Source organism: Buteo buteo, chromosome 10 (genome assembly GCF_964188355.1).
Source record: "Buteo buteo chromosome 10, bButBut1.hap1.1, whole genome shotgun sequence".
NCBI classification, from domain to species: Eukaryota; Metazoa; Chordata; class Aves; order Accipitriformes; family Accipitridae; genus Buteo; species Buteo buteo.
In genome coordinates this window covers 44,513,130-44,526,483 of record NC_134180.1, presented here as the reverse complement: position 1 = coordinate 44,526,483, position 13,354 = coordinate 44,513,130, and the positions used below count along the sequence as shown (strand labels likewise).

The 13,354-nt window shown below is 43.6% G+C and overlaps 1 long non-coding RNA gene across 3 annotated transcripts in view; it reads left to right on the top strand.

The window, feature by feature from the left end:
• Window positions 1–13,354, top strand: part of LOC142035329 (uncharacterized) — a 73,338-nt gene that overhangs the window by 59,297 nt on the left and 687 nt on the right. For all 3 annotated transcript variants that reach the window (XR_012651865.1, XR_012651864.1, XR_012651866.1), the window contains 4 exons: window positions 229–324; window positions 5,727–5,811; window positions 6,467–6,584; window positions 7,135–7,295. This is a non-coding gene — a long non-coding RNA (uncharacterized LOC142035329). The remainder of the gene's footprint in view (window positions 1–228; window positions 325–5,726; window positions 5,812–6,466; window positions 6,585–7,134; window positions 7,296–13,354) is intronic.

The following is a 13,354-nucleotide window of genomic DNA, read 5'->3' as shown; positions in this document are numbered from 1 at the left end:
AGTCAGACTTAATAGGCAATTTGCAGCTCACTGCCTAATGGCGTAGTTACTTAAGCCTGCCCCCAGGGTGCTTTCTAGACCTGATATGAGACTAAACCTTTTAAATGTTCAATTGAACATCTTAAAAAGTCAAAAAGTCTTTAGCTGTTAGACCCAGTTCATACTTGCCTTGTCATATTTGATATTATTGCTACAGATGCCCTTTGATTCAGATATATTTTGCCCTAGACTGCAGAAGTGGTGATTTGATTCTGGAAAACATCCTGGCGTGTGAGTAGCTCCCCCCTGCCCCCAGAGGCGCTTTGCTGAAGGAAGAAGGTGAAGGTAAGAATGTCCTGGCAAGCCTTGCACCGTAGCTTTTGTGGTTCAGTAGATCAACTACCTGCATTTAATGACTGACTTTTCACCAAGGCATCTCATCCTAATGATACGTTTCCACATTTATGAATACATGAACCATCTTCGGTAGGTGTGATAAAAGCTAATTTTACAAGAAGACTGAATGAAAGCCCTTAATTCACAACAATTTTACTTTGGGTTGAATGTATTAGGGGCAAACTGAAAAAACCCCCTACGTTTGGGTGATGCTGCAAGGCTATTGTGATTTTTGGCACTCTTGGAGCACTACCTAAGAAAGGTTCTTTGCCCTGTCAATTTACATTAGGAGATTGTCATTCTTCTAATAGTATGTTTGATTGTTGAAGAGGTGCTCTGAGAAAGCATATAAGGAATCCCATAAGGGAAGGTTGCAGGTTCTGAGCATTGCAGATGAGGGAGGAAGTAGCAAAGACCTTCTCAAAAGATGGAGCCCCAATTCTTAATTCCTTACGCTGGATACACGCAACAAGTGAAGGTCACGGAATGTTTTAAGTTATGTGCTATAGGAAGAATGCAACGTACATGAGACTGAAGCAGGTTGCTGATGGTGGATGGACTGAGCAATGACCATGGTTGTATCTCTGGCCTTTGTACCTAGTGGGTCACGTGGAAGAGTCAAGCAGGAGTGAGTTTTGTAAGAATTACACGAAAGATGTCTTGTTTGGTCATCCTTGTGCTAATGGTTAATAAAGACAATAGAGTTGGGATACTCACTCCTTTACATGAAGATATTGACAAATTTGAGATCACGATGAATCAAGACCTATCTTATTGTTGTAGTTTGACAGTGATCTTCTTTCACATTCAGCAGTTTTCATTTCCAACACACTTCCAGATATTGAGATATTTGTTTCTAACCCATGCTGATATCACATAGATATATGCACTTCGCAACAGATTATGAAAATGTGTGAATGTTATTGGATTTCTGTCTTCTCTAATAGGATAAAGCAAATACAAGGTTTGCTAAATGCCATTTTCTAGGAAAGAATATTGTGCCACACTGAACTAATGTAATGCCACCATCCTTCTTCTTTAGGAGTCTGCTTTATTTCTGCAAGAGGGTTTTACTTCAAAAGATGTCGCAATTCACTTCACAGTAGTATTCTAGAGAGGTTCCAAAAAATTGCTATAGCTGTGTGCTACTTGGCATATCTTGCATTTGCAGCATTGTGCAGAGCGTGGAAAGATAGTCAAGGAAAGTTACGTATCAAATCAACCCATGTCATAATGCAAAAAGTCCCTTATCTACAATGAGCTAATACAAGTATTTGAGGCTGTGAATATCCCAGCCAGTTTAGCAAAAAATAGCAAAGTAAAATAATGATTTTATAATGTTTTTCAACTAGATTGGGCTAGTTTGAGGCCATCTGAGCTTTGTGATGCATGGAGGTGGTGTAGGTAGCCTAGGCAATCTGGTACTGTCTATATTTGTACTTCAGAATAGCAGTGATCCTAACCTATTTTCAGTTTTAAACCTTGTTTTTTCAGATGGCCTTTGCTGTTTTCTCACTGCTACGTAATTAAAAAGCACAAAAGTTCAGAAATCAAAGTATGAGAGGTTGAAGACAGCCTTTTGAAATGGGAGGTAGAGGGCGTTTTTACAGCACTAGCATGAATCTTTACTACTTTTCTGAGGTTCACTTGTAACATGGCTAATATTTTTAGCTTTTTATGAAAAGAAGTGACAATTACAGCTGCACACAATGTGAACTGTATTCCATGGCTGAAGGTGGTGTTAGACCTGGGGCAGGAAGGTGGCTGGAGCTCTTCGCCCTCCACCCACACCCTGGACAGCCTTGGTTAAAGTCCGACTAACCCCACAGAAGCCTCGCCGCAGCCCGGGACTCTCGCAGGTGACTTTGCTGTTGTCCTCTCACGCCAGCTACTTTGGTAATCCTGCTACAGAGTTTGCCTCAAAACCCACCGGGGAATAATGTTTATTTTCAACCTGCTCTGCATTCTTCCTCTGCACTTACCAAGAAGAAGTCCATACCTAGTGATAAAGGCTCCTCACCTGAGACAACCATCCACAACTAAGGTTTGGTTTGCTCCCCCTCACTCTGGGGTGTTCGCTCAAAATCCTAAGGGCGTTGGGAGCAGTCCTGTTTGTTGACCACACATTTTAGAAGAATGATCTTGTGGAACTGCCACCCAGCCTTTGTTCTATTTCCTGGACACTCAGCTCTCTGCAAATCTCTCTAAGTCAGTCTCTAACACAGACTTTTGTGTTTCAAAGTCTATATTCTCCAAAATGCAGAGGTAATGTTTAAGAAAAAAATAACAATAATGGAGGATTTTGGATTAGTTGAGTTCTTTTACCTTTAAATAGATGACTGACAAGGAAAATTTCTAGTTTGCTGCAGCACAGTGCAGACACAAAGCTGTTTTTCATTGTTTATTACTGTTTAATAAACAGCAACCTCAGATATAAGACAGTACTTTATAGACTAGTACTGCTATATTGTTGTGAAGATGATGCACTGCATCTAACCCTTCAGGTAATGGACATGGGTCTTTTCATCTTCCATTGATTTTTGCAAGATGGGTTTTATCAGCTGAGCTGCATACACTCTAGGTTCATGCTGAATACCGAGTATATTCATTAAAGCGTAGAGAAGAACTCAGGAAAGACATTAGTTCATTAATCACTTGCACATATAATGACCTTCATGCCTATATGTCAAAGTGGCCAGCCATGTCACCCTGAGTGGCAATGCCAAAACACATTAATTCTCAGCCCAAGCGAGAGGCAGGACAGTGCACTCTCCGGAGGTGGCCACAGGAGGAACAGCATCCTGCGAGGAGCAGGGTGAGTGTGCAAAGAGGTCATCCCAGAACATAAAGAGTACGACCAAAAGCAAACAGCTGCAGGAGCGCAGTCGGTCCCAGCAGACCCTGGCAGAGAGCAGCCCCCCCTGCCACCTCCGTGCCCATCAGCACCCGTGCTGGACCTGGCCCTTGCTGGGGGAGCTGGGGGTGCCCGCAGGCGTAATGGAGCGCAGAGAGGTTTTCAGCAACAGAATAAGGTGATGTTGTTCTTTAAAAAGCTGATATCCACAGAGAGAGGAGTCTAGCATTTTGATGTACTGAATTTAACCCCTGTACAGATTGCTCACAACTTATTTGCATAGACTGATCCCTGTCCAGAGTCCTTTTCAGTGGCTAGGAATGATCATTAAGGCAAATTGGAAATCAAATGGACAGACATGTTGTGCTTTCAATGATTATGCCAGCATTTTAAAACTGTGGTTATAGCATAGAACAAGGCAGAACACATTTCTTTAAAAGGAATTATGTACAAAAGCATGAAACCTTTTCTGCAACTATTCTGATAACAGAGTGCAAAGACTGTCTGCAAAAACAGCACAAACAGCCATAAGATGTTCAGCCTGAGTGAAATTTCTGCTTGTGCTGGTACCGTGTCCTCCACTGCTGCGGCTGTGGGCTGCTTCAAACGCGGTGGGACCTTGTGAAGGAGAGACTATGGCCCATGATAGCTGCCGAAACCAGCATCCGTACAACCTCACCACTTGACATTAAAGAGTGATTTAATCCCCTACATCAGAGCTTTTGTGACGCGATATTTGGCTTGTGTTTCTGCGGGACTATTGCAGGAGGCAACCCTGCAGCTGCGGGCAGGGATGGGGGCAGGCAGGAGTGCTGTGCTGCCCTCACGCTGCCCAGCCTGGAGCAGCCTGGAAGCCAGTGTACCCCAGCATGGTCCTGTGCCCTCCTGAAGGATGGTGTGTCGTTCCCTCACCTGCTGCCTCCTCACCCGTGACGTGGGGAAGAGCACTCCAGCAGGAGCTGTGATGGAGAGTTGAAGGTGGACTTCACTTCATGTGCCTCGGGGAGCACGTGCATCAGGCAGGGATGGGCAGAACGGATGCTTAGCAGGGAGCCAGAACCAAAGCGCATGCCACATGGAGGGATGATTTTGAGGATGCTCTGTGAAGTTACAAAAACAGCACTTAGGCTAACCGGGGATGTGAGTCTGACCCAGCTTCACGGATGGGTCCTTATGCTCGCGATGCGTGGGTATTCAGCCAAATTGTCCACCACGGAGATCAAATGGATCTTTGTCTATGTCTCTTGGAGTGAGATCAAACTTTATCATTCAGCACAACTTTCTGCCTTTTCTCCAGAAGTTTTCCTTCTCCTTTTCCCTCATTGTGGTGTTTTGGCGGGGGTGGGAGGTACGCAATGCAAATCACCGAGCGAACACAAGATCAGTCACCTCATGTCAAGGGCTGATGTTAGTGGAGGTCTCCTGATGTGAGCTAGGCATGGCAGGGAGAAACGAGGGGAAACTTAACAAAATGCTGACCCTCCACTGTGCATAAATGGCACTGTCATGGCAGTGTCCTGGGCGAATCCACCCAGGGCATCACCATACCCTGGGCATGTGTGGGGCTCTGGGCAGGGGCATTGGCAGGCAGGAGGGGTTGGACAATACCTGCCTACTAAAATAAGCATAGCCTCGAGCGTGGAAACGTTGTCAAACGGGGCTGTCTGTGGCTGAGATCACTTGTTTCCCACTTGAGCAGGAATGCTTCAAACTGCTGCTATGATACAGCCTATGAGCTGTGTAAGTGATATAAAACCACTTTTTAATTTATCCTGAAATGGTTCTGATACACTGAAAATCCTGATCGCACTAACTGCTTTTGATTTACTTTTCTTTCTCATCCATAGTGCTGTATACTTTCCAGATAACTCCAGTGTCTAATTTGCCAATTCTTTGTTTTCCTTTACCAAATCTCTGCTAGACTTTGAAAAAAAGAGGTGACTCTATCAGCTTTCTTGGCGAGGTTTCGTTGACTGTCCTCAGAACACCCTCATTTGAGCAGCTTGTCTGTGGATTTTTAGTTAACTGCTGGGGAAGCTGCTTTATGACAAAAGTATGATTAATGATTGCTTTTGCATGTTTCTTATAAATGAGATGCTCTGTCACTAAATAAATACACAAATAAATGGGCTGGGTGTAGAAGAACATGTTTTTCACCAAAAATGACATCCTTAGTTGTAAATTTTAACAGATGTCATGAAACCAAATATATTATAATCTATTACAAAAAGACTTTGAAGTTCTATTTTAATTAACTTGCAAAGCCATCAGGACTCTTGGAGAGAAAATGATATGTGTCATGTATCTCAAGAACCGCTTGAATGTGATCACGCGGATGTGATGGGCATGGTTGGAGAATAAAAGTAGCAAAGAACAGAAGCTAAGAGCAGTCACTACTGTAGCAATGCATAGTTGATATTTAGCAAAGCACCCCTGGCATGGAAAGCAACTGTGAAAAAATTGCTACCACCCCCTTAAAAAACCCTTCTTATTCCAGCAGCAAAAGGGGAAAGGCTCTGAAGCTGAAGCCAGTGTTTGAAGAAGCTGAGCCTTAACAGAAGCAGAGAATGGTATATCCTGGGGTAAGAGTATATTCACATACAGATGATGAAATTCTTTTAAATGGTTTTCCCTGGATGCTCTTGCTCTCACTCGATGTCAGTGGGTTGCAGCCCCCTCGCAGGTCCCTGTCCCCACTCCCCCTGCAGCAATGTGGGGCGGTGGGGGTGATGCAGGGCACAGCATCCCCTGCCCAGCCAGCTGGACCTGCCCTCACTGGGTAGTGCGGATGGGGCCCGTCCGGACTGCTGTAGAAATAAATGCTGTGAAGCTGCTCCAGAAGCAGCATCCTCCCAGACCAAAGCCCCAGCCGGCCTCCGGAGCCAGGCAAATGCAGGAGCCCCAGCACCAAAACAAGGCTCAACATACCTTGTACAAAAAGGGTGTAAATATGTCTTGAACTTCTGATGACGGTGATGCCTGTGAAACTGAAACACATATCTCAGGCGGAGCAAGTACTCAAACCAGCCAGAACTAGGTCTCAGGCAGTTTGCAACTTGCTTTCCTCCCGTGCTGCCCAAGGCAGGTGTTAGCATTGTAAAGATCACTGCCCCTCCACAGCCTTTGCACAAAATCTGGGGCTGATCTTCAGCAAGTGCGGCGTGGCTTGTTCATTGTGTGAGTGTTGGTGGGCGCTCCATCACACGCTGCAGAGACCTTGCAGCTTTTCTCTTCCAGAAACCTCTGACTGAATGAACGGAGATGGGGACCATACTGGATTTGTCTCTGAATATATTATAATGGCTATGGATGGAGCTCCTGCTTGCTCTACAGCGTCGCTGTTTTTTGACTGAAGGTAACCATATGCTCTATTTCCAGAGCATGTGTTTCAATGAGATTTCCATACCAGAGCAGATGGGCATGCTCCAGTATGGGAGAATTGTTTCTCTGTGGCACTGCTGTGAGCCCCAGTGTGTACCCATGGAGTAGATGGCACTTCACGTTTGTGTATGATAAGCATGTTTTAAGTAGGCCTGTGATTCCCCTAACTAATATAAATTCCAATTAATCACTCTTCTAAAATCCCAGTTGCATGCCCACTGCTCGCTGGCTTTCCAGTTTCATATTGTCACTCTTTTTGCTCCTACTGATGCCATCATCCACTGTATCACTGCTGCTGCATTATGGAGGTCTTCCAGCCTGGTGTAAACAGATATTCTTACAAACCGTCTATTGTGTGCTTGATCATCAGCTAGACGAAGCAGCAGCAGAGCAGTCACAGGCGAGTCAGTCACCAGCCTACTTCTTATCCTGTCTGTGCTCAATGTCTTGCTCTACTGTAGACTGCTTGCATAATACTGGGCAAGTAATTTAGAATCACATAGATATCTAATTTCTCATTACAGTAAACAGGAGTTAATCCCTGCAGCCTGTGAGCTGTCCCATGCTGCCCAAGGCCCCGCTCCCTCACCGAAGGCTTGGCAAGGCTGCTCTGCGTTTCATGGGCACAGTGGGAGAACTCGCCACCAGCTCCTGCCCGGGGAGGTGGCACCGAGGCAAGACACAGGTAAGGCTCAAGCGGAGCAAAGAGAACATGACCTCCGGCAGTGTGTTGAAACGCCGTGGTAAGTGAGATATCTACGACCCCTCGAGAAGAAGCATTGAGGCGTTCAGCACTCGGTTCTGCTGCCTGCGGCTGGCTCCCCCTGCCCTCCCCTGCCCTCCCCTGCCCTGCTTTGCCCTCCCCTGCCCTCCCCTACCCTCCCCTGCCCTGCACTCCTGCTTTTGCTGCTCCATCCCCCGGCTGGTGTTTCCTCGGTGGCTGTCACTGCTTACCACCCAGGTACGCGCAGACCATTTTCTTTCACCCACTGATTTCCTGGTTTATTTGATTCTGAAATAATTGTGCTCAAGCATTAGAATAGTGTGATTAAAATTATTTTTAAAGAGCTACATGACTGCTCAGGGGCTTACATGGAAGAAATAATGGGATGAATAAATGGATGACTGGTGGATCTGAGTTTAAAACGCAAAAAAAGAACCAAGTTCCCTCTGTCATAAATGTGGGATTTAGAAAGTCTTATTTGAAGGTTTATCTAAAGGGTATATGTTTGATTATGTCTGCAATTTACAGATTGATCCCCAGTGTGAAGTTTTGCAGAGAAAAAGCTATTATTTTAGGGTCCAGGAATAGTAAGCAGGGCTAGATCCACCAGAACTAGGTGGATTTTCAGCATGGAGGGAGCCAGGCAGCACTTGCCCTTCATCGGTATTTGAATGTGGGCTCTCAACTAGAAAAGAAACCCTGGAGGGCTGTCAGAGGATTATCTCCGCTGCTCTGCAGAAGTTCAGGGTATTGCCACCAGAGCAGCGTGCGCCTCCGATTTTATACCAACTTAGCCAAGATAAAAATCAGGCTCAGTTCTCCCAGCCTCTGAAGGCAGCCTGATAAAATTAGCAGGAGTAATTTTTTGTACAAAGTTCTTTTGATAGCTTAGCAAAGGCCAGAAGATTAAATACAAGGAGGAGGACTTCAAGCCACGTTTTCTCTGTTGGTGTAAACAGGTATCATTACACTGAAACAAATGGAAGTGCTCTTACTTTACACCACCTGAAGGCCTGACAAATTCCCATTTGTTTGATGCTATAATGAATAGCCATTTCATGGGTATGAGATGAGTTCAGGTACAAACCTTAGTTTTCAGTTTCCTGCCTGCCTCTGAATAGCAACCAGCATTATTTCACTGCAGTTGTTTTAAAAATTAACTTGTAATGCATTCTAGCCAATCCTTCCTACTGAACGATGATATTTTTTTTTAATTTAATTTTTGGTTTTTAGATTGATGTCCTCATTGTAATGCATCTTCATTCTGCTTTCCACTAAAAGCTCAATATTGTGACTTATGTGGAATTTTTAATGGGCAGACTTCTCATATAAATTTGCAACCACCATTAATTAGACTCACCCGCGTGCAATGCAGAGAGCAGGAACCTCTGTAGTCATCAAAGGTGCAGAGTCAGGGAAAGAAGCAAAGCTTTGTTTTCCCAGTGAAGCAGAGGGAGCTGCCCCTGAGTTTGCTATGCGTTACTGCGAACAGCTTAGTGGCAAAGTTCCATTATTTCTGACCTTTCTGTCCATATTATAGCACAAGTGTTGCCATTTGGGACAATTCAAGGTACTTCAGATAGTTCCGTAATAGTCAGCAAACTGTTCTAGCATCATCATTAGCTGTCTCTGCGGCTGGCATGGAGTGAAGGCAAACACTTTGGGGCAATTCTGAGCAAGAGTTCCTTCAGCATCGTTTTCTTCTCCAGTAGTCTGATGCCAAATACGAATTTCCATTTATTATTGTACTGAGCAGCATAAAACATTTCTCAGGTTTTTGCTGCTATCTTCCAAGAACCCAGAGAGGAGTACATTCATCTGAACCTATAATTTATTGGTGTAATGACCAAGAATTAAAGACTGAGGATAACTAGCAACATCAAGCCTTTTTGATCTTTAAATAATCTCCCATTTTTTAAGGTTACTTGCTACGTGCTTTGCTGTATCCAACAGACATAATTTCAGTCTCAGTTAACCTGCACTGTAGGTCAAAAAGAACAACAGAAAAATTAAAAGAGTTCGACCAGCAAGAAATAATTGTGAGTTTCTTACAAAGTGGATGAAAGAGAGCAAGAACTGCAGCTGTGGAGTCAGACTGTGGAGGCTTAAAGGGACTTTGGAAATGGTGAATCTTGCACGCCAAAGCCTGCTGGGTCATCAGGGGAAACCCCACACCATTCCTGCAGCTTTCACAGGCTTGCCACGCACGAGAAGCTGTAGTGCCCACCCCACCTATTTTTAGGCCAGTTCCAGCTCTCCATCCTGCCCAAGCCTCTCCTGGCAAACCCATTCCTGTCTTGAACTCTCTTGCATCAGTTTGCATAGCGCAATGCTGCTTTATTTCAGAGCAGCAGTAAGATAACTGGGTGCTGGTGCTGACACTGGTCTTGGGCGACACTGGGCAGGACAGAGACCTCACCTCAGAGACAGGTTCCTGCAAACCCCCCAGGTCTGACGCGGCACAAAGTGGTGAAACCAAGTTGATACAGAAAGGCCGTGGGAAACGCGGGGAGAGACCCTGCTGCTGGCGATTCTGGCAGTGAGCACCGCCAGCTTCTGCGGCCGATGCGGCGAGGAGAGGAGAAGCAGGGCACGCGCCCCAGCATCGCACGCCTTCGCTCTGCCGACCTGCCCAGGCTTTCTCAGGGCTCCCTATTGCAAACTGCCTATTACATTTACTGTCCCTGTCTAACCTGAAATTTCATGAATGATCTTTTTGATAAATTTTACTTTTAATGTTTTCTCCATCCTGTTAGGAAATATGCTGTTTACAGATGATTACCTTTTCTAAATGACTGCATTTGCTTCTTAGCCTTTAAGTGAAATGCCTGGAAAAATGTGTTTCTGTATCCTTCAAGGGAAATAATGGGAAGTCCGTCCCTCCCCCTTCAAGACTGCTCTCAAAAAAACACCCAGGTTTTAGCACTGGATTTATCTCAACAATGCACAGTCATTTAAAAGCTTCCTGAGCTGTTTGTACTTACAAGGAGCATTTCTAATGCAACTTTAGAGCACACAAAGTAAATATGTCTAGCTTGGCAGACGGCTTGAAGAAAACCTACTTAGTTCAATCATTAGGTCAAGCCAAATAAATTTCTGCCTTCCTCAAAGAAAATTACTAGTGAATGTCGAGGCTGAAGTGATTTTAACTTCCTTGACATGGAAGATTTAGTTACATCAAACAGTAATGAACAGCTGAAAGATGTAATTTTGGTTATAAAAGGAGTGCAGCAACTACATGTTCAAAGACAAAATAATTCTTACTATTCACTGCACCATAATATTTAAATACTTACGGCATTAAATATTAGTAAAACACATTTAGAGGCAGCTGATGGCTCTGAAGCTTAGTCCCCACTCAGTCTGTCAGATCCTTGAGTTTCAGAGGAAAAACTGTGCAGGAAATCTCGTACTTTGGTCATGCTTTTCATTGTGTTACAGATCAGTAAATGGCAGTAAATGGAGCTCTGGCAATGGGAAGGTCGCTGCAGGGCGTTTGGAAATGAAAGGACTATTTTGTGTCTCGTTTAGAGACTTCTCTTTATTTATTGGTGTGTGTTATCCAGTGGCCGGGGTAATGGGCCTCAGAAGAAAGTGTTGTTTAAGTAAAATAGCTGTGGTTTGGGGGGGAATAACTAAATCAGAAGTTCTGAGAAGCAGCGGCCATGTTCTCAGGCATCTGAAATGTATCTACTACTCAGAGCAAAGCAATTTTTTCTAATTCCAAAACCCCAGTTTGCAAGGATGTTAAATCATCCTTGGGCTTAACACAATAGTCTCTTGGCAACTGCAGATGCTTATCTTGAACGATTCATTTTTACAACAGACTGAATTCTCAGAAAAGAGGCCAAACATAAAGATGTTAGAAATCAAAGCGAAAATCCAAAAGGGTTTTGAGGCTTGATTTAGTTAAGCATCCAAATGTTTGGCTATGTATTTGAAACTTATTCAAGCTGCTTAAATCTAGAAAACTGGTAATAGGCTCTATCCTCCCTGCTCTGTGACGGAAAGTCTTGGCACATACAGTTCCAAATTGCATTGACCTTTTTTTGCTGCCAAATTCTATTGCATTTTCATTTCTAATTTACTGTCCAATCCAGCCCCAAGGTCTCTAGCTTTTACTGCCTCTCTAGGTTTCCATTTCCTATTCAATATGTGCTTTTCCCCGTTGCTTAATAGTTTTCATTTTTTGCCAGTTAAGTCTCATCTTATTACTCAAAAATTTAGGGACCGATATATGAGGTCAGACTGACAATCCATCCATTTTGTTATTCTTTCTTCTATAATTTACCAGGTTCAGATGCTTCAGAAGGCACAGAAAAAACACAGAAATGGATCATTGTGGAAACCTTTGTCCATAGGAAAAATCCATAGTGTATTTCTGTGCTGATGCAGGAGGGTTTATAGCCTCTTCCCAGCTGAAATAAGTGTTTCATCTCAGCACCTATGTACAAATCTATGTTTTTCTGAATTCTATTAAATGTTCACTCTGAGTAATATCCGTTGGCAATGAGTTCCACAGGTTTACTCTGGAGGTTTATTGGTTGTTTCTGCCTACATTTGTATTTCCTCTGGTGATACTGATATTATTTATCTTTCTTGCTGGTTTGCTAATTTTCCACAGTAGTGTCACTTGTGATTGTCACTAAACTGCTTCCTTTTGAGTGGGAAGGAGGATGCTATGTAAAAGTAATTATAATACACATTCTCCCTCTGATTTTTAAAGTACATTTGTGTAGAGTACATTTTTAAGGTATACTGTAAAGGCTTTTCTCTGAAATCTGTGGTTGGAATTACTGACCTCTTCCTTTCTGGCAGCTCTTTTGCATTGCCATCTTTTGGTAAGACCTGGCCTGGATGGGCTGCATAAGCCCCGCTTTTGGGTGGACGGCACCGGTGGTTCAGTGCCAGCCTTGCGGCCGGGTCAGACCCCACATCTGCAGTTACCTGGCACTTTCTCTGTTTCCTTCTGCTTATTTCTTTATTTTAGCATTCAAGGCTTGCCAGCCACGCTGGACTGGTGGGACCTTTGCAAATCTTCTTGGCAGCACTTCCCATCTTTCACTCGGCTTTCTTTCTCTGTATTGGATGCTTTTGATTCGTGCTTGGGATTTATCGGTTTAATTAATCTAATCTCTGCAGTATCATCCATGCTAACTGAAATAATTCCTGACAATGTTTTGTTGATCCCTGTGATCGCTGAATGAGAGTGAAGCTATGTGGCAGCATATGGCAGTATTTCTTATCTGTGGTGGCTAAGTTTAGCATTTTAGAGGGTTTTTTTAGTCCTTTTTCTTTTAATCAGAGTTGTCTATTTGCTTAGAGATTACGCCATTTTTGTGTGCTTCCTCATTGATAAAAATGTGCTTTTTAATGTTCTGTAAAGTCCTATTGTGTTCCCACAGACTTCTGCAGGAGCAAGCTTCATACACAAAATCACAGGGCATTGCTACAGTGAAATGCAAAGAAGTGGTGTGGTGCACAGGCTTTTTTTGAAGTATTAAAATTTGTTGTTTATTTTTAAACATTTACAGAAAGAACAATGCTTTTTAAATAAGTACATGATTAGATTAATCTGGGACTACTCTCAGTAAGGGCAATGGTACAGTTTCAAGCCCTCAGTGGTTATACAAACAGTGATTTTATATTGCTAATGTTTCTTTACTTATAAACTGCCAGTGAGTTGAGAGTTGCGATGACAATCCTGTCTTCCAAGGATGCGCTGAAGTGTTTTGGATCCCAGGGCCTGGTATTTACGGAAGGTTTTTATAGTACAGACTCAGCAGTTTGCACAGTTTGGTGAATTCGTTTAGAGCAATTAGTGTAACACCAGGCTGGATTTGCAAGTCTGTTTAAGCCATTCTACTTTGAGTATATCAAACTTTAAAACATCTACAGTACAAACATTGATTTTGTTTGGATTATTTGACGTGTTTTTCCAGCTCTACTGAAACAGTGGTGAGTAACTCAACGGCTGGTTGACACAGGTCCTCCTGGTCATTCCTTAGACTTGTGGACCA